The sequence below is a fragment of the Vigna unguiculata genome, chromosome 6 (assembly GCF_037176805.1).
Source record: "Vigna unguiculata cultivar grain cowpea cultivar isolate G323 ecotype 2 chromosome 6, ASM3717680v1, whole genome shotgun sequence".
Taxonomy (NCBI): Eukaryota; Viridiplantae; Streptophyta; class Magnoliopsida; order Fabales; family Fabaceae; genus Vigna; species Vigna unguiculata.
In genome coordinates this window covers 27719096-27740519 of record NC_140797.1, presented here as the reverse complement: position 1 = coordinate 27740519, position 21424 = coordinate 27719096, and the positions used below count along the sequence as shown (strand labels likewise).

The window sequence follows — 21424 nt, the reverse complement described above, 5'->3', positions numbered from 1 at the left end:
GTAAATTTATCACATAAGTTTCTATTATGATTATAAAAATAAGGAAAAAGTATTATATGATCACTAATTTTCATTTTTTTTATATTAGATAAATAAATTAGATTCATTTATATATTAGTTGACAATGTGTTAGTTGAAAGTTTGAAAATAATATGTATATACATGTCGTGTCCTAGGTCCTATATTTTTCAATTTAGCCACCTTTATACCATCTAGATAGACATAAAATGAAACTTCATTGTCAAAAAGATATAATCCTATATAAAGAATGATACAGTAAATGAAACCAAACAGGTTAGATTTTGGAAGGTAAGAAATACTTATTTCTAGTTGTAACAATGACTCAATCTGCCTTCTGTCTTTCTTGCATTCCATAATCTTAATGAGTTCTCGCAACCACCACTTTGAGGAAGCATATTTTTCTAAGAAGACAACAATAGAAACATGAGAATCTTCAATGCTTTTGATGAGTGCTGGTGAGATTATTTCATCTTCCTTTTCAAGATGTTCATCAATGTAGTTTCAACTTTCTTTTTCATCAAAACTTCGTAACGATGGCTAGAGAAGTTCCTACAAGTGTCTTCACCTCAAAAGCTTAGAAAAATGTCATGTCTTTTAGATGAGTTAGAGGAAGAAGTAACATCACTTATCATTCATTGCTCAACCATTACGCATTCCAATTATTGTTGCACCTCCAAACTGCAATAACTATAACGTAGAAAAGGTTTTATGTTTCAATGTCTTCTTCACACTTGCCCTTAACATTATTATTTGTGTGTCTAATATTAAAGAGTTCAAAACTAATATGATTATTGTTAGAAAATCTTTAATTAGTAGATTATTTTTACCAGATTTGTTTTATACAGTAGATTATTGCCTTTTATTTTGTGCGTTACACGTCATGTCTCGTCTTATTATTTTTCTAGTGTGCGTAAAGGTTTACTTCAACAAAATGGTATCAGAGCTCTTAAGCTCTGAGTGCCGAGTGAGAGAAAAAGAGAGAGTGAAACAGTGTGAAAAAAAGAGTGTGCGCTTGAGTGCTTTTTAAAAAGGAAAGGAGATAGCAAAAGTCATTAATGTTATGATTGTACAACAATTGTCGAAGAAAACTAATTATCATAATTGGTGTTTACAAATGAAGACTCTTTTGAGATCCAAGACATATGGGATATAGTAGAGAGCGGGTACCAAGAACCCGCGGAGGACGCAAATCAGACAGTGGCCTAAATTACCACATTGAAAAAGACATGAGTGAAAGATAAATCGACCTAGTACTTCTTGTACAATGCGCTGTATAGAGGTGTCAATTTGGCCCAGGCCATAGAGTTTAGCCCTAGCCCATGTGGGCTAGGGCCAAAAAAGCCAACATTGAAAAAAAAAACCACTTCAAAGAACCCAACAAGGCCAAAAACTCCACAAAAGCCCTGTGAGTCAACGCTAACCCATGGGCTTTCTTATTCAACATGAAAAATCTCTTATTTTCTAACATATATTACTAAACTTTCTGGCGACCTAGACATGCCCGACGACCCGGATTGGCCAAGAAAACGCAACAACATGGACGGGTCGGGCGGCCCTGATGAGCTAGGGCCCAACGACTAGAACGCGCCCAATGACCCAAACAAGTTGACGTGTCAGATGGACTCAACGACCCAGACGAGCTCGACGTCCTGAATGGGCCTAACGACTTAGACAAGCCCAACGACCTGAACGGGTTCAACGACCCAGACGGGCCTAACGACTCGGATGATCTTGATGACCAGAATAGGCTTGACAATTCGGATGGGCCCAATGACTCAAACAATTTCGACAACCAAGACGAGCCTGATGACCAAGATGGTCCCAAAGATCGAGACGAGCCCGACGAGTCGAGCAGTCCCGACGACTCAGACAAACCCGACGACCAGGACGAGCCCGAATACCAGGTTGGGCTCACTGACCAACACGTCAGGCCTTTTCGGGTCGTCATGCACATTTGGATCTTCCGAATAGTCGGGCTCGTTCGGTTCGTCAGCCTTGTCCAAGTTTTCAGGTTGGTCTAGGTCTTCGGGCCCATCCTAATCATCGGCCTCGTCCTAGTCGTCAGACCAGTTTGGGTCTTTGGATCCATCCAGATCTTCGAGTCTGTTCGGGTTGTTAGGTCATTCAAGACGTCGGGCTACTCGGGTCGTCGAACTTGTCTGGATCGTTTGATCTGTCTAGGTCGTCAGACTCGTCCAGGTCATTAGGCTCGTCTAGTTCTTCGAACTTGTTTGGGTCCATCCGGCTCGTTGGGCCTATCTTGGTCTTTGGACTTGTCCGGGTCACTCGACTTGATCTTTGACTCTAGCCTAATGTAGTATTTTTAGGGGAGCCTAACCCACCTTAGCCATGGTGCTAACCCACTAGAGAGGGGGCTTTGGGGGCTGGGGCTTTTGTTTGGCCCCTCATTTGGGGGCCTTCTAAAATGGGGCTTAATGAAGAGTTGTTCAGGGTTAGTCCATGGGCTACAAATTGACAATTCTAACGGTGGACGAGTCAGGCTTCGAGACATGACGTGCACCTTGATTTAGATGGAACTCGTAACACTCAGGGTTCAGTTCCTTGAGGTAGAGGACGAGGTAGCCAAGGACGAGGTGGACGTGATTAAGGTGATGTTAAAGATAACACGGATCAAACCAAGTTGCATAATTGACGTGGCCATGGTCAAGAAAAGGGCCGAGGAGGTCGGTCCAAGTCAAAAGTGAAATGCTTCATGTGTGGCAAGCATGACCACTACGCAAGAGAATGCAGGTCGACAAGCTGTTACAACTATTGCAAGGCTGGTCATATAGTAAAGTTTTGTCGAACTGAAGAAATGGAGAAAAATCTTCTAACAAAGGAAGACGACGAGGAAGAGATAGGGATTTTAATGATGATGCAAAACTTGGATGCTGAACTCAGCAGTTGTAATTCGCCATAAACTTAGGAACTCAACCTCACGCTCATGTTTAGCGCTATTAAGGAAAAATTCTCCAAGAACCTCCTCCTGAAGATGGTCCAAGTCACCTGCACATCCCGGGTCTGCATCTACTTCTGCATCCCCAGCCATCAATACTCTGCCTCGGTCACCAACAGGAAGGTGGCGAAGGTGAGCTTCTACGCCTCGGTGCACTCTATCACTCAAAAGATTTTCTCGCACTCTCGCATCCATGTGTCTGCCTCGTCTGGGGTGGCTTTTCCAGTGAACTTAGCTAGTTTATGGCACATGAAATTCTCCATCGTCACAGGCCTGACAGGTGGGATCATGGCTCTCGGTTGCACTGCCACAGGCTGCATCGCATCCACCATCCTGTGGATCACGTTCGCAATCTCATCAGCACCTACGGTGTTCCTGCGTCTCCAGTTTGCCATTGCTTGTGCACGCCACATAGTTCAGCTGTTAACATTAAACACCTAAATTAAAACAAACATTATTAGTTGCAAACAAACAACCACACATCACACAATTTCACAACAATACGCGGTCAGCTCACTTCCCAAGTTCCCCAAAAATTCAAAATGTTTACTCTGATACCAAATGTAACATACCTAAGGAATATTACTTAATTAAATAAATAAAGAAAGAAAGGAAAATAAAACATCACGATATCATTATTTCCAAATGCGGGAAACTTTAAAATATTTAAACATCGCGCCAAAAATCCAAAAGAAATTAAATCAAAATCATTACAAGTTCCAATGTTCCAATGAAAGTCATGAAAACAAAATAAAATCCCTAGCTCTAATCCCAGCTATCCCTCACTCCGTCGCCTGAGCATCCTCAGCATCACCTGTATCAACATTTGCTCCCGTGTAATGAATCACACGATCATCGCCATACACAAAATAGAAAGGGTGAGCTGAGAAAATAAAAATCACATATATATAATATGCAAGATAAATCATACACCCATCTTATTCAACCTACTCAGTTCCTGGCAGGGACCTTAACCACAAGGCTTTTTAGCCTTCAAATCACACAAATGGTTAGCCTTTGACTCGAGTATATGATGCTCACACGAACCTGCCCGCTCATGGTCCTACCTCTACGAACCTCCCCGCTCGTAGTCCTGCTCTACGGACCTACCCGCCCGTAGTCCAACACATGTGATCCACCAGCCACGTACCTCCACGCATGCAACATCTCTCAAGCGTGAGAACGGAATATACGAACCTACCTCGCTCGTATCCCCATGCAAGAGTAACTGGATATGAACCTCCCCACTCATATCATCACATGTTCACCACCATCCATGAACCTACCCATTCATGGCACAACATCTCCCGATCCAAGTATAGCATCATTGTTTAACACACAACACATAAACAAGTCAAAGTCTGCAGGATTTCTGCCCAACGCAGCCCCAAGTGCCGCCAGGCGAAACAGGTCTAGACCGCCTGGCGGTACCTTCCTACTACTAGTCGCCAGGGCGCTCCCAAACCCATTGTTTCACAGACACTACCTAACGGAGCACACCCTGCCGCTAGGCACCACGCGGTGCAGGGACCTCTTACGCTAGTCCTATCGCCTTGCGCACACACCCGTGCCGCTAGGCTCTACACTAGTGGCCTACATAATGTCTGATTTTCTCCCACAGGTCTGAGTACATGGACTTATACCACTAAACAACACCAAGATACTCATGTGTGTTTATTCTTCAACCTCGAATTGGTGTAATATTGTCACACTACACATGGTCCATTACCTATGATCCACTTCCAAGGTTACTCTAGTCATAACTTGGCCTTTAGCAAACATAATGTCACACTCTCCAAAGATTTGTTTTAACTTAACACCATTATTGCTCCATCCAGCACCTCCACTACATATAATTGGTATTTCTATGCAATGTTACATAATCCAATATCGCCCATCAATGCATTTAAGTCACGAGTGATACCTAAAGCTAATAAGTCATGATCAACAATTATCCAATCACACATATGCAAAGACTATGCTTCCAGAACCTGAACTTTTAAATAAAATTACTCTTCTCCCTTTCTTTACTTAACATTCCTACCAACACGACATACCCTAGTCATACTTTCAACCCATTACCATTCACATACTTAATTACCACAATATATTGCCCTTCCAATGTTACCCATTTAATTCTGAAACCACTCACTCGCCAAGGTTCCTCCTCATTTTTCACTACCTAAAATCGCAAACAGTACCTGGCCTCGCCATCGCCTGGCGGCAAGCAAAGCGTCGCCAGGCGGTGTGTCAGTACCCCACATAAACCAGACGTCTTCATACCTGTGACAGATTAAGCCCATTTTCCAGTATTCATCCCTACCACTTACAGTCACCAAGACGCGACAATACATATATAATGGACTAACTTTCTACTCTTAATTCATTTCATAAAGGTATCTCTATCTTTATTCTCTTGAGTAAACCCAATTCAATTCATGCACGAGTATATCTCAAGCTTTGCCATAACCCCAATTTTAATCGATTTTAGACCAACAAAGTGTCCAATAGAAGCTACACACATCAATTCCAGAAACCATATTGATTCCTGTACGAACAACATTGAAATCACCAAAATGAACATGAACAGTGTTGCGCCGCTTGGCAGAAATTCATCGCCGCCAGGCAATTCAAGCCAAAATCAAGAACATTGCCAATGTCTGATGTGCCGCTTGGCAGTAGGGGATAAGTCGCTAGGGTTTTCATGCCTCTTCATTCCCATGCCAAAATAAAAATTAGCAAAATATAAAGTTCTAGTCCCTTTTCCCCAACAAGAACCCACAACCCATCAATTATTAAGTCAAGTTCATAACCAATTCAACAAATTCATATTTGTTATAATTCCTATAATTTTAGGATTATATTATCACGTCTCACATTCATATATATATATATATATATATATATATATATATATATATATATATATACACAAAACACATAGTACTCTCAACCACTTGAGTTAGTACTTCTCCACATCATAGCACTCCGCATTAAATGCCTTAAAGGCTTCTATTACCCGCATTTATTAAATAATTATTTAATTAACTATTTAATTTTTTTCTAGTCTTACAATGTGTGATCTGACATGTTTTTAATCTATTATTTTTCACAAAACAACACATAGATGTCATGTAAGACCCGTGAAAATTAATTAATTAAATATTTAATTAATTAATAAATGTGGGTAGAAAGCGCCTTTATGGCATTAACTATTGTTTAATGTGACGTGGAAAAGTACTAGCTCAAGTGGTTGAGAGTACTTTGTTTGTGTGAGAGGACTTGGGTTCGAGTCTTATGTATGCCAATTATGTATAGATATTTTATTATTGATTTTAAAAGATATGTAAGAGTATGTGATTAGTATTGTAAACTTATGTGATTTGTGTGTATCATCAAATGTGAATTGGCATAGTGGTTGTGCTTTGGCCTTATGAGTGGAAGGTCATGGGTTCAAACCTTTGTGGGCAAAGAAAAAACTTTATTTTTGCTAACTAATAGTTGAGGTATGAATGTGAAGGGGTAAAGAAAAGCCTAGCAGAATGGGGTAGTCAAGGGGGTTGGAAAATTACCAAATAATCAAGGGGGTTGGATTATTGCTTCTTGATTAAATTCTGAATGGTGGCAATTTCGCATTCTATGTGCCGTGATTGGATTATTGCTTCTTGATTAAATTCTGAATGGTGGCAATTTCGCATTAATTTGGATGATATATTGGGTTGGAATGGATGATTCTGAATGGCATTTGTCATTATAATTACATTGGTATCGATTGAATGGTTGTGGTACAATTTTTGGGTATGATTTAACATGGTTTTAGGTAAAATGCGTGTGTGACAGTGAGGGAACTCTGCAAGTCTCGCCCAAGCGAGTTTATCTCGTCTAGGCGAGAGTTGCAAAACCTCACGTCTGGTTTGGGTTGCGCTGTCGCCCAGGCGACCTTTGTTTGGTGTTGAGCGACTTAGTCTCACTCAGGCGAGGGACAGCTCGCCTAAGCGAGGTCGCGAGGAAACTTAGACGCTTTTTGAGCGCGATATCTCGCCTAGGCGAGAAGTATTGGTGTTTTGAGCGACTCTGTCTCGCTCAGGCGAGAGACATTCGCCTGAGCGAGGTCGCGATGAGAAATGACGTTGTTTAGGTTCCTCGTTTAGGCGAGGGGTGGATGTTACTTTGAGCGATGGTGCAGCTCGCCCAGGCGAGGGAATCTCGCCTAAGCGAGATAATGTGAGATTGTGGTTGTTCTAAGCTCGCCCAAGCGAGGCGAACTAGCCTAAGCGAAGCAGAGCTTGGGCGAGGGTCCCTAGCTTAAGCGAGTTTATGTGATTTACTATGTTTTTATGTGCTTGTGAATGTCTTTTGGCTGTTTATACTAAGGTTAGGTTGTATATGCATGTGGTGTGGTGTTTGGGCTTGAAGGACTAAGTCCATTAGGAGTCTGGGATGTGCTCGGAGGTTGGACACATGATGGGCATGGAACTGGTTGAGTTCCCGTCGGCTACTAATGGGCTAGGAGTCCTTAGTATGGTGATTGCATGTGTCGGGCGCACGATGGGCAAGGAATTGATATGTTCCCGTCGGCTACTACTGGGCGAGGAGTCCATAGTATGGTGATTGCGTGCGTGCCAGGGTCCAAGTATGAGACTTGGATGTTTTACTACAAACGAGGAGTCTGTAGGGCAGGACTATGAGCGGGATAGGCTCATAAGGTTGGACCACGAATGAGTTAGTTTCGTGGGAGCACAGGGAAGTCCCAAGACCTAGTTCATGCATATGACTCATGAAGGACTATGAGGTCATGGTTGGGTGATTTGGAAATTATGAGTTTTGTACTTATGTTGTTTTGGGTGGGGAAACATGTTTATTTCATATATTTGTTTATACTTTATTGTGCATAGCTCACCCTATCTGTGTGTGTGTGGCGATGATCGGATACCTTGTTATCCGGGAGCAGACGATTTGGCAAGTGAGCCAGGAGACGCTTAGACTCGGAGCGTGGGCTAGCTTGGGATTTTTGTACATATATTTATTATTTTAGTTTTGAGATAATTATGTAACCATTTCGGGAGCCATTGAATTTTAATTCCATTTTATTATTATGGAGTCCTGGTGTACCACAGTTATATTAAAGTTGTAAATTTCCCGTGTTTTGGGGAAATAGTTTTCTTAAATGTGGACTTTAATTTTAATTTGGAATTATTTATTAAATATTCGTAATATTCCTTAGGATGTTACATTTCACGTAAACTGTCGCAACATGAATTTCATGTGATCAGAAACTTTTAGTCTATTAAATTTGCAAAAACAACACATAAATTTCACTTCAAATTGTCACTACACTCAAATTATGTGACCTGGTGCATTTTTAATTGACTGACTCTGAATTTTTATATGTTGATTTCATTTATGCTGATGTGGATTTGCTCGAATTGCATTCAATTGATAGACCCAGTCAAATTACTCATCATATGACATTGATTAGACTGTAGTAGCAACAATAACAACTAGTGCATCAACTAAAAACCAATTTTGCATATTGCATTGACCATAAAGCACTTTAATTATATGATTCCCAATGTGTATGCATTTGTTATGAACTGTTTTGAGTTGATAGCATAAAAAATGCTTGGGAAACATCTTACTTTATGCTTTAATACTGATTCCAGAACATTTAATTGGTTATGATTCCCTGTACTACATTGAATCCACAATATTTGTGCAAATTAATTGACTGATTTTATTATCAACATGTTGATTCTATAAATACATGCAAAAACATTATGCATTTGCACTCATATCTGCTAGTAAGAGCCAAACCTAGATTTACCATGTCTCGTAGACAAAGAACAACCCCGTCAAATGAAGAAAACTCCATCCTACCTACTCTATCCTTTCCCGTTGCCTTGAATCATGGAAAGCTTGAAGTTTGGTTCGAAGGCCATGAAGATAGGATCCAAACCTTCTTGATTAAGATCACTAGGAAGCACATGATCATTCCTAAGGTGTTGTGTCTATCATGGTTGAGGGCAAAGAACTTTGGGACTATAGAACAACACTTCAAGTCTAAAATATTTAAGGCTTTTGTTGAACTTTTGGGCTAGATCTATCTGGACTTGGCGAAGGTCTTCTATGACAACCCCAAGTTCAGCAATGGCATCCTCAAATCAAGGGTTAAAGGTGTTGACATGCAGATCACTAGGAAAACATGGAAAGATGTTGCTTGCCTAAGGCAAATGGGTGTGCAAATTCACAAGGGTGAAATAACTATTATGGATGAATTCAATAAAGTCCAATATTTCAACTAATGTGTGCGAAATCAAAGTAATCAAACTCGCAATTTTCATGTGGGAAGGGTTTGTTTGGAGGAAAGGTTGCTAGCCATGGTGTTGACTAAAATTATCATGCCTAGGGGGAGCAATCATTCAACCTTGAATGAAGGTGACTTGGTGGTGATGTATTGCATCCAAAATGGTGTGGTGGTTGATTGGATATACACCATCTATGGTCACATGTTTAAAGCAAAGAGACTCACTGATTTCAAGCTACCATATGTGGTTCTCATCTCCAAGTTCATTGAGCATTTTGGTGTTGATGTGGAAGAAAAGATTGAGGAGTCCACTGGCCTGTTGAACCATGTTTCCACAATCAATATGCACAAGATGGGTTTCACAAAAATATGTAACACATGGCTGGTTGAAGGAGAAGAAGCTGCAAACATTGAAGTTGGAGCCAATGATCATGAGGCTGAAACTGGTGGAGCAAACCTAGGAGAAGATGATGTCTCTGATCCACAATCCATGGCCATTGAGATCTATCAACCTCCTAAGAACACTAGACCTGTATATTCCCAGTTTGAGAGGATGGTTCTAAACAAACTTCAAGACTTGAACATGTCACCAAATGCTCACCATGCATAGGTTAAAAATTATATTTGAAGGAGTTGATAGATAAAGATTATGGTAACTAATGTAAGCCTTTTTTTTTTCTTTCCTTTGTTGTCCCAGAGGTGTGGGCCTGGCCCTTCGTAGGCCCAAGGGCAGCCCTTCTGAAGGACACCCTACCTTGCTACAAACCCCTCCATTCTCCTCATTCCTCAGTTTTTAATTTTTTCAGAAACAGCAACTCCACACCTCTGCTCTCTGCTAGGGCACACCAGCCGCACGTCTCCGAGCTACCAAAACCCTTCCTTTTCCCAGGTTCCAGCTCTTTCCTAACTCCGGGAGCTGTGGTGCCCTTAGTTTCGAATTTGTTGCTTTGGTTGTTCTCCAGAACAGGTAAGGGAAGTTAGACTCATCGGTCCTAAGTATTCTTGGCTGCTTAGGTCGATTTTATATTTATGTGCGTGCCTAGTATGCTTTATTGGATGAAATGAAGTTGCATGTGTATTTGGGCGTTGATCTGGGCTGTTTTCGCTACTGCATGTGTGCTGACAGTGGTGAGACCTGTTAATCTCACCCAAGCGAGCTCGTCTCGCCTAGGCGAGAATAACAGGGCTTTTGCTTAAGGTTCTGCTTCGAGAACTCGCCTAGGCGGCCATTTTCGTTTTTGACCGACGCCTAGTCTCGCTCAGGCGAAAAGGCCTCGCCTGAGCGAGATCTCGTGAAACCTCCACTGTCGCGCGTCTCGCCTGGGCGAGAATTCGCTGTTTCTGTGAGGACAGCTTCTCGCCTGAGCGAGTTCGCGAAGGCGTGCTCTGTTTTCCTAGCTGTTTGGATGGTCTGTTGCATGCCTTGGTTAGGTTATCCTTCCTAAATAAGATGTACATAAATATGCTTGGGTGTTTGAATTTTGTGAGTTTAATTGGCATGATTGGTATGTGGTTTATCATGGATTGTGGGTTTGTAGTAACTTGACATGAGAATTGGATAAATGACCAAAATGAGCTGGGAATTGTATGAGAAACATGATTCTGAATGTGAGATAGGCGTAATTCCATGAGTCCCATGGGGAGACTTCATGGTGGTGTGTAGTGTATATATTAAGATAAGGATTCAAGTAAGGACCGCATCCCGAAACTCTGAAAGGGTCAGTGAGTCTCAAGTAGAGCAAACTGACCCAAGTGGTGAGAGTAGCGGGAGGCCCTAGTCTATGGCAGGATAATGGCCTTAGACGTTTAAAGGCTAACCTTATGCGTGGTAGGGTGAAACCCATTGGCAATGGCTCTGCAGAGCAGTAGAGGCCACCACAAGTGCAAGCGTCCAGTGAATCCGATCTTAATTATGTATCCGGATAATCGAGTCATAGTGTTTTGCTTGCTTGTCATAACATGAATTATGTGCCTCTGTGTTGTATGTCTGGGAATGTTTATGCACTTCTTCCTTTATACCATGATAAGTCTTATATTGCACTAGCTTACCCTTGCATTTTGTGTTGTTTCTATTATGTTTTCTCTTTTGCGATGATCACCTTCGGGTGGGAGCAGATGAGAGGGAGGTACGAGATGGATCCGGGAGACGCAGCGGTGCGGCCTAGATTTCCTTGTCTGGATGTCTTAGGAGTAGTTTCATGGCCATGAGGCCTTTTGTATTAGTTGCCTTAGTGGCAACCTTTTTGCAAAACTGTTGCACCCTTTTAAATTTCCTTTTGCTTAGGACTATGTGCTATGCCTAAGTTTCCTTTTAAGTAATTCTGGATGACTGTAATAGTTATCTTTCCTACGTTTTATATTTCTCTGAGTGCTTCTCGTTATTGTGATCTTGTGACGTTTTATTTAGTAGTAATATCTTTCTAAAATGGGATGTCATAACTAATTTATATAAAAATTTAATTTAATTTATTTCAATTTTTACTTTTTATCATTATTTATCTAAAAAGTTTTAACTCAATGAATAAACGATATTGCCGAGTGATTTGCTAAATAGTTGAATTTTGTAGTGAAGTGCATTTATTTATGGAATACTAGTAAAATTCTAATTAAAAGGATTATAACTTTAGAAATTTAATTACGAACTTTGAAAGTTTCTTGACTTGTTTAAAACTTCTAAGTAGCTTTAGCATTAATGTGGTACAAATATAGATTGGTTGGAAGTATGCATGATAGTGTGATGAGAGAATAACGGGAAAAGTTGCGTTTTTGGATTGAATGGTGAGGTTGCCATGCTTAGAGGTTTTGGATTTAAGTTTGTTGAGATACAATTCTCATATTTCCACGTGCTGTGTATATCCTTTGTCAAACAGTGTTGATCAAATTGATACACAAAGGGTGCTAGGATATGTTCTTTTCATGGATGGGAAAAAAACTAAGCTGCCTTATCCTTTGGAGAAGTTTCATGCTGAAGTGGCTGGCAGGAGCTTCCATGATGGACGTTTTATACAGATGATGAGAGAAAAAGTTGTTGCTCTGCAATTGTAGTCCTTAATATATTTTGATTGTGAATTTAATTATTAAAATTATTTACAGGGCAAGAAAATAAGCCTAAAAAATTACTAATTTTTAATTGAAATTATTGTTTGAAGTGTTCTTTTTTGCCTGATAATATTGTCTGGTTTGTTTACTATTCAGTGTACGAATGGAGTAGGGCACTGTGACATCTCTTCTTGAACAGGATAACAAAACTGTTGTGGGGGTCCAGTACAGAACTAAAGGTGGTGAACAACTTAAAGCATATGCTCCCCTCACAGTTATTTGCGATGGCTGTTTCTCAAATCCGCGTCGGTCTCTTTGCCACCCCAAGGTTGAAATGTCTTCAAAATAGTTGAGTGACAATACTTTCCTTTTAGTGACACCATATATCGTGCTTATGATCAATTCAGACACAGTTTGTAGATGTTATGAAATCTGGAGGATTTGATTCATCAGTTTTGCACAAGTTTTGGCTCCCCTAATATGGTATTAGCCACTTGCCAGGTTGAAGTACCCTCCTCTTTCGTGGGTTTAGTTCTGGAGAATTGTCAACTCTCATGGGCATGTTATTCAAGTTTATCCTTCCCCTATCTTATTTTATCGTATCAGCAGCATTGAGGTTCGCTGCTTAGTTGATATACCAGGTCCAAAAGTCCCTCTTATTTGGAGCGGCATGGCCAATTACCTGAAAAAAGAAAATTATATTACTTGTGGTACATTCATATACCTGTGGAATAATTGTACACTATGGTGAGCATTAAACTCTTAAACAAAATCAAATCAAAAGTAAAATTTATTTTTTCATTTTTTGCAATCGAAAGTAAAATGAGTTTTTGATACAGTATTTGAGCATTAAAAGTAAATCAGCTATAAGAAAGTAACCATCAAGCAAAACATTAGTTCTTTTAATGTGTACTACTTGTAATCTTATATATTTTCATTTTTCTAGTATCAGTTTGAGTACTTTCGTGTTGTACCAAAACAAAACATAAACTAGACTGGCCTTACCGGTTTAGCAATCGAAACATAAACTAGAATAGCTTCTCCTTAAACTGGCATAGATTTTTTTTTGTTGTAGAAAGATTTTGCATTTCCTCATATCCATTCTGATTGTAAGGTTTAATGTTTTTGGATTTTAATAATTGAACAAAATTTACCTAATAAAATATAGAAACTATAAAAAAAATAAAAAATAATAACTCAATGTGAATACTACAATAAATTAACCTTCAACCTTTAATATGAATAGTTAAATTGGATAGTACTATCAAATGACATAATTGGTGACTACAAAACATAAGAATCCCGCTTAGAAGAGCATATAAGCAATCAAAAACAAAATAAAAAACAATATACACAGACTGAACCAACACAAACGGAGATTTATACTAAAATAGAGAAGAACTTAAAGACTGTTGGAAAATGTGAACTACATAGACAACATAACACTTAGGATCATAGATAAATCTGAATAAACCTAAATTTCAAAAACAAAACTTATGACTGAAATGTAGGGGTCGCGCGAACGCAGACCCCCTCTACCACAAATTATGACGTAGGCTCTGCCATTTGGGCAGACCTTAGAGCAACAACCTTCCCAAGTGCAATGGAAGTCACTGTCCTAGACCATGGACCTTCTTGATCACCCATTGACCCTGTCCAGGTAAGTATGTTGCATAACCAACCACACTTTTCTTTTGTATCACAAGCTCCGCACTTCTCACTACTCTTTTAGTGATGTGGGACTCCAAATATCTTTGAAAACAAACCTCTCATTAACTTCATCACCTCTGCCACCAAATACATTAACATACCTTGCTTCCTGGTTAGGATAATAAACTATTTGAAAATACCAACTTGTAACAACAAAGTATAGATAAAATTGACCTTGCACTTGTACCATAGAATGATTAAATGATTCTTCATTTAGGATACATCAACTGCAAAGTGCAATCTTATGGTGGGATTACAAAATTAAATATTTCAAAGAGAAATGATTGAATTTGTTGTAAAACAATTAATTACTTAACATGGCAATCTATGAAATGAGAATATGAATCCAACATAGACAACAAAACAAGTGCATGTCTTTCTTCTTTTTCCTGTTTTTGAAGGTTAATTTTTTTAATTAAATTCAAAATAACTATTTCAGATTTGATTAATTTTTTTCCATGTGCTACATGAGATAAAGAAAACACTTTTTCCACGTTAAATGCAATCATTGTCTATAAACTAGAGTAATTTTGAAGAATCAGAACTATTTCAAAGCTAAAAGCTAAATAATGAAAACACATAAATATAAAGCTTTTAAATCTTCATAACTTGTGAATTTCAACTTATGATTTGACATTTTGTTGCAAAACTTATAAGTGTCCTATATAAAATGTTTAGTACTCCACCAATCAAACCAGAAAGAACATGTACCGAGTATTACATATAGGAACAAAAGCAAAAGGCTAAATAAACAATAAAAGAAAAATATATCTATTGTAGATAATATAATGTGATAAAAAAAGTGATATCATTAGTTAGATATTTAAAAATAATGAATATATCCCAAAAATATATTAATGTTCTTTTTGCTCTTCTATATACCATTAAACAAATTCAAACGACAATTTTAGTAACTAACTTAAAAGTTAAGTGGACCTTTATTCAACCTGAACCTAAATTTTAATGATGTTGTCTATATTGATTACTTGCATAAAATAAATTCGAAACTGAGAGGTCAACAAAAATCTATATATAAAATCAGTAATAAATGAATTAAAATGTATTAAAAGATAATAAATTAGTAAATTAAAATGCATAGTAATGTCACTTGCTTTTGTAGAAAATGTTGAGCAATAATGAAGGAGTTGCGCAAATGCAAAGTCTACTACCACAAATTATGATGTAGGTTCTACCATTTTGGAAGACCTTAAGGCAATATACCTCAAAGTGCAATGAAAGTCACTACCTTAGTCTAGGTAAGTATGTTGGACCTACATACACACTTCTTTTTTTATATCTCTTGATTTTCATTACTTAATATACCCTAAACAATGTGAGACTTTACACACTTGTATACTCTCCACTTGTACCAACTTCACCATTTTCTTATACATATGTTACTTTGCACGAGTACAAAGCTCATTCGATTTTTATAAAGAATTATAAAACCAACATACATCAAGAAATTGTTATTGCCAAAAAAATAATGAATGATGAGTTGATGAGAAATAACAAGTGAATACTACGTTATTCATAAGATGTAGGAGGAAACAAGGTTATATAATTACACACTTGTATACTCTCCACCTGTACCAAGTTGACCATTTTCTTATACATATGTTACTTTGCACGAGTACAAAGCTCCTTTGATTTTTATAAATAATTACAAATACAACCAAAATACATCAAGAAATTGTTATTATCAAAAAAATAATGAATGATGAGTTGGTGAGAAATAACAATTGAATACTCCATTATTCACAAGATGTAGGAGGAAACAAGGTATTTTGATGCTTGCATGGTTTCACATATTTTTGAGAATCATAAGTTTTTGAGAGGCTAAAACCAAGGTACTAGTAGTGACTAGTTTCATAGACATAAAGTTCTTGCATGTGCTTTCTACTTGTAGTAAAATGGATGTAGATCCTCTAAAATGATCCATTCAACTTAGAGAGTAAAATCAATAACGTTAATAATTGATACTGCATTTATACATAAATTTCTCATTAGTGATTGAAATGGCTTTTATCATTTTACTCACTTTAGATAAATTAGATCCTAGTAAAATATTTTGATACACTAAAAATAATGTGGTAATAAGTGGAATTCATTCTTATGCTAGTCATGTGGGTTGTCTGCAATGTGTTGTATACATTATTATTTTTGTTGGATTTTTCAAATGCATGCATTATCCTTATTCATGAAAAACTCTACCAAGGATAAATATTCTTAACAAGAGTAAGAGAAAAAAATGCATTTTCTTTTTCTTTTCTAAGCACTTATTTCACCTCAATTTATTTTAGACAGATGTTAGTTTTGTGCATTTTGAAAATCATCTCAGAAAAAATGGAATTGTTAGGAAGATCGTTTCCTACTGATGGAACTTCAGTGAGGTATAAAAACTAATTGATAAGAAGGTATATAACAAATGTGTTGTTTGTTGCCCCATAGAAGGCTAAAAAGATTATGGACTAATAGGATTTTTTTTTATTGAATGATGATAAATTGCCACCGTTGAATCTCAAATATAATTCCTAGTCCTTATGATAATCATGTTACTTACCCTTTTATTTAGAAGTAATGCATCCATTAATGAAGCTATTATCCTTTTTCCAATATTTTTCAAAATAAAATAATTTTCCCTACCCAAAAAGAAAAAAAAAAACATGACAGCTATGGGATTTGAACCCACACCCTTTCAAACTAGAACCTAAATCTAGTGCCGTAAACCACTCAGCCAAATTATCCTTCAATATTGACAATTGGGCTTGTAAATTTTATATTTTATTTACTTTTAAACATAACAAATTAATTTGCACTTTTTTAAGGAAGAAAATGAACATATTATGAATAAATTAGATCACGTGATATTAAATGGGATAAGTTTGTCACAATGGTGCAATTTAAGTGAGATATTATCCAAATTGGCATGTTTTGAAAAAAAAATATGTGCATGACTGAGTCTTGCTTACATGACATGACTGATGACTCCTCAAATTGAACTTATGTTTAGTCAAACATAACTCCATTGTGTTGTCATCGTGTTCACAACAAAACATTGAGAAAGACATCTTTTGAAAACAAGAATGGAGTTGTCACCATAATTTATCAAGAAAAACTACATAAAAAATGGTATCTGAAAATAGATTTAGGTTTGTTCTAAGATGGTCCCTTTTAATTAAACTTGAAAAATTAATTTAGTTGTTAAAATATTTTTTTCTGCAAAAATCAAACAAACAATTTTTATATTTTTTATTAAAAAAATATTTATATGGATCTGACAAGGATTGAATTTGCTCCAACTTAGTCTTGTTCACAATAAGAAATAAGAGTTATGTAGTTCTTTATTAAAAAAACAAATATTTTGTGGTTGTTGATATTTTTAAAATTTGAAGTCTTTTCTATTTTTTGAAATTTTAATACTTTTTTATAATTCGCGTTGTAACACCTCTTTCGAGTTGTCACGTGTAAATTTTTTTCTCCTTTCAAACCAACAAAAATACTATGATACCATCCTATAAATAGGAACTTCGTAAATACTTGTCCAAGTTCATTCAAATAAAACCTCATAAATACGAAAAACATCTAAAAAGGTTCCTATTACAATTATTTTAAACCACGAAAATTCAAAGGAAAATCCAACATAAAAGAAATCCAAATGTTTTTTCAAAAGCTTTCAAAAACTCCCAAAGTTCTCCTCAGCATGTCTCCTCACACCTATGCATTTGCACCAACATCTATGACAACATTTTCTCCTATATAACACTCATATTATATGATTATCGCACAAACACAACAATGCAATGCAACTCACCTCATGATCACAAATGTGTTACATAAATTTAACCAAGTCATATTACCACCAAGTAATATCAATCAAATTATATTACCACCAAGTACTATCAATATAATATGTCATTCTCTTATATCTATCCACTATCACAACGGTCAAATGAAAGAACAACGTGTTACCGATCGAAAAAATCAATTTTACCAAAACTGTGCAGACTAGAAAAATACACACTTGCCAGAATACGGAAAACAACATTTTGGCATATTAAAATGAACATGTTTCAATACAACCAAGTCTCTAGAATACACAACAAAAATTTTGATCATCCCATCATCAAATGAATAGAGCCTAGAATCATTCCCATATTCAAAAGTTCCAATTCTTTGTCCTCATTCATTAAAATTGATACAACCTTCAGAGTTCAAATAATAATGAGAAAAAAAATACATTACACTTGTAATCCTCTTAACATTGGACTCACTTACCTTATATTCACTTAATGAGCATTCTCCTATTAAATCAAAATTATAATCACCACTTAATATTTACAATTTAGTACATAACCACTTAATTAAACTGTAGGGATTGAGAGCCTTAATTTCTTTCTTGGGTGATCTGATATAAAAACTCCTTACATCTTTCATAATCTCATGATTAAGCATGGGAAGCTTAATGGCCTTGTTGTTCTTCTAATTGTGGGTTGTGAAAGGGCTATTTTGAAAATCTCTTCAGTGATTATATCTACAATGTCCACCATATAGCCTCTCATGATGCAATAAAGCAATTGTGCTTTGTCAAAAGTTATGCCAGACACATGCGAACTTGGAAGAATGCTGGTAAACACAAAGGTCACCCCAAATCTGAGTGATAGTCTTCATATTTTCGTTGTTCCGCCTTTAGGGTTGACCATTCTTCTCCAAACTCAAATGAGCATTCAGCCACACATTATAACTCTATTATTTGTTGTACAATTATATCTCTCATCGTGCAATGGAACTCAATTATTTTCTCATCTTCCATGAGCATATTAATCGACAAATACTTCCTTATAGTCTACCGACCATAATGCACCTTTGATAAGTGTCAAGTTTTAGTAAATTTACATATCATTTAGACATTTATCCTGCATGATTTTAATATAAATCTTAGTAAAACAACCCCATTTACCTTTAATTACTGAATAAGGAGTAGAGAAGTTATAAAAAGTTGAAATTAATATGTTTGTGTGATTTTTGCATGTAAAATGAAGGAAATTATGGTTGGTGTGGCTGAGAGGTAGAAATGGTGTTAAGCGCCACAAAGGTAGTTCTCTAAACTCTTTGTACTACACTTGATTCAATATATTATGTTCTTGTTTTATGTGTTGGTTATTTGATTTGCTTTTATTGCTTTGATGACTTGGCCAATCATCATACTTCATCAACACTAGATAATAGTGAGAACTGGTTTAATGTTTAGATCCAATTAAATCTTCTAATGCTTGGGATATACTAGAGATGGATATGCAATTTTAGTTGGTTTAAAGAGTCTTGTTCTTAAAGCATGGGTTCCTCCACTTGGATGGGAATCATCATGCGTATGGCACCCTTCGGTTCTAATACTACAAACATGAGGTTATAATGACTTTTAAGAGTATTTCCATGACTACTAAGACAAAAAACATAACTTATAGATCAAGGGTAGTGCAGTCGTGTGAGTGAAATCAAGTTCAATCCCAAGATCTTAATGAACATCACTTATCAGTTATCACATATCACTTATCACCTATCTTTATTACTATTCAAACTTTTATTTCGAACAATCAAACATTTGTCATTTTGTTATTGCAAAATTGAATAGATTATAAATTACTAATTTATCAAACTAAATCCCTATGGATATGGCCTTGTTATGCTACAATCAAATCAAATCACTTGCTGGATAAGTTAGCCCTTTAACCAGCAGTCAACAAGTGTTTGGTGCCGTTGTTAGGGGATTTGTGCTGATATAACTAGTAATTTGTAATCAGTTTGAGTTTGTTGTAAACTTTTGTAAATATGTGCATACTTGTAAAGTTCACTAACATTTCCTTTGAAAATCTGTTCATATCTTCTAAAAATAAACTTGTAAAATCTACACAGTTTTATTTTTTTTCTTTTCTAAAGTGTCTTTTTTCATGTTTCTATTTTACTCTCCAAAAAATATCAAACAAGAGGTAAGTTCAAATGATACATATTTGTATTACTATTTGAAAATTTTGGCTATTTGCTGCTATTGAAGGGACTTTTTTGTTTTACAAAAAATATGTTTTTTAGTGTAAAATTGAAATATGGCAGCTTTGACCTTTGTTGTTTATTTGATGCATAACTTTCTCCACAATTATCCAGTTGAGCTAGTCCTTTTTCTCATTATATTCTTTACTCAATGATCTTTAATTTGAATATAAGAACATATTTTTTGGAGTTTTGTGAAAGATGCAAATTAATTTCAAAATTAGCAGATAGATTGCATAGGATAACTTTGACCTATAGTGCTTGTTTGATGCATAACTTTCTCCACATTTATCCAATTGAGCTGATTCTTTTTGTGTTACATTATTGATTCAATTATCTTTAATTTGAATATAATTACATATCTTTTATACATTTGTGGAAGATGCGGTTTTGAAAAGAAACAAACAAACAAATTGCATAGGTGTTGATTTGTGTTTGAAGTGGATTTAAGATTTTTAACTTATGGTACTAGATGTTGTGATTTAAGTCCAATTCTGAGCATTGAACTTAAAGGAAAAAATTGAATGAAAGTTGGATAGAAAATAAAAGACTTGTTGTAGGCAACTAAAAGTTCAACTTGGCAAGTTAAAATCATAACTGATCAAGGATACTTGTTGGTGCAGTTTTGATGACCTGTCAAAGCTTTGGTTCAGCAAAACTAGTCCTACAATTTAGTAATTAGTGTAGGCAAGCTAAATTTTTCTAAACCTTATAGCAATACTGATGAATCCACCCCGAGGATTATAGGTTGGGCCATAGATTAAGCCCATTTTCTTTATCCGTATGAATTAAATAAATACTTGTTTTTGGCCTTATACTTTTCTTGGGCCATAATTTTGTGCTATCTTTAATTGTTTTGTTTATTTTTTAAGTGGACCAGAAATATTTTCAAGACAACAACCTTGATATGAAAGTGTATGAGTGGACTAGGCCTGCATTGTGACACATCAAGCTTCATGAGTGTTTGGGCCGAGGGCTTTCCAATAGCCCAATTAACAGCTCTGCAACCTCTTTACGCGTAGCCAACGTATGCAACCTGCAACGCACAAAAGGCTTCATAATTCATATTTGGCCTAAAACCAGTAGCCCAATACACTCCAGCGTATGTATCACATTCACGAGGGCTTCCCAAAGAATGAATCTCCTCTACTAGGGTTCCTCTCGTCACGCACCTTCACACCAACTGCTAGGATTTTGTCTCTTCCTTAACGCACATACTTAGGGTTCCAGATCTCACTTTCTTGGCTAGGGTTTTGCTTTTGTTTACACGTGCTACTCACCCTTAGATACTAGGATAATGTTTAGACCTTGTTCATGTTTTTCTTTTAGTTTACTTTCTTGGCTGCCTT

At 36.7% G+C, this 21424-nt stretch overlaps 1 non-coding gene and 1 pseudogene across 1 annotated transcript; one reads left to right on the top strand and one right to left on the bottom strand.

The window, feature by feature from the left end:
* The first annotated feature begins 12056 nt into the window (after positions 1 to 12056).
* On the top strand, positions 12057 to 13071 carry LOC114188426 (squalene monooxygenase SE1 pseudogene; annotated as a pseudogene).
* A 757-nt stretch (positions 13072 to 13828) lies between these two features.
* On the bottom strand, positions 13829 to 13988 carry LOC114189344 (U1 spliceosomal RNA). The gene has a single exon (XR_003605647.2). It is a non-coding gene; the product is annotated as a U1 spliceosomal RNA (small nuclear RNA).
* Positions 13989 to 21424: the final 7436 nt, after the last annotated feature.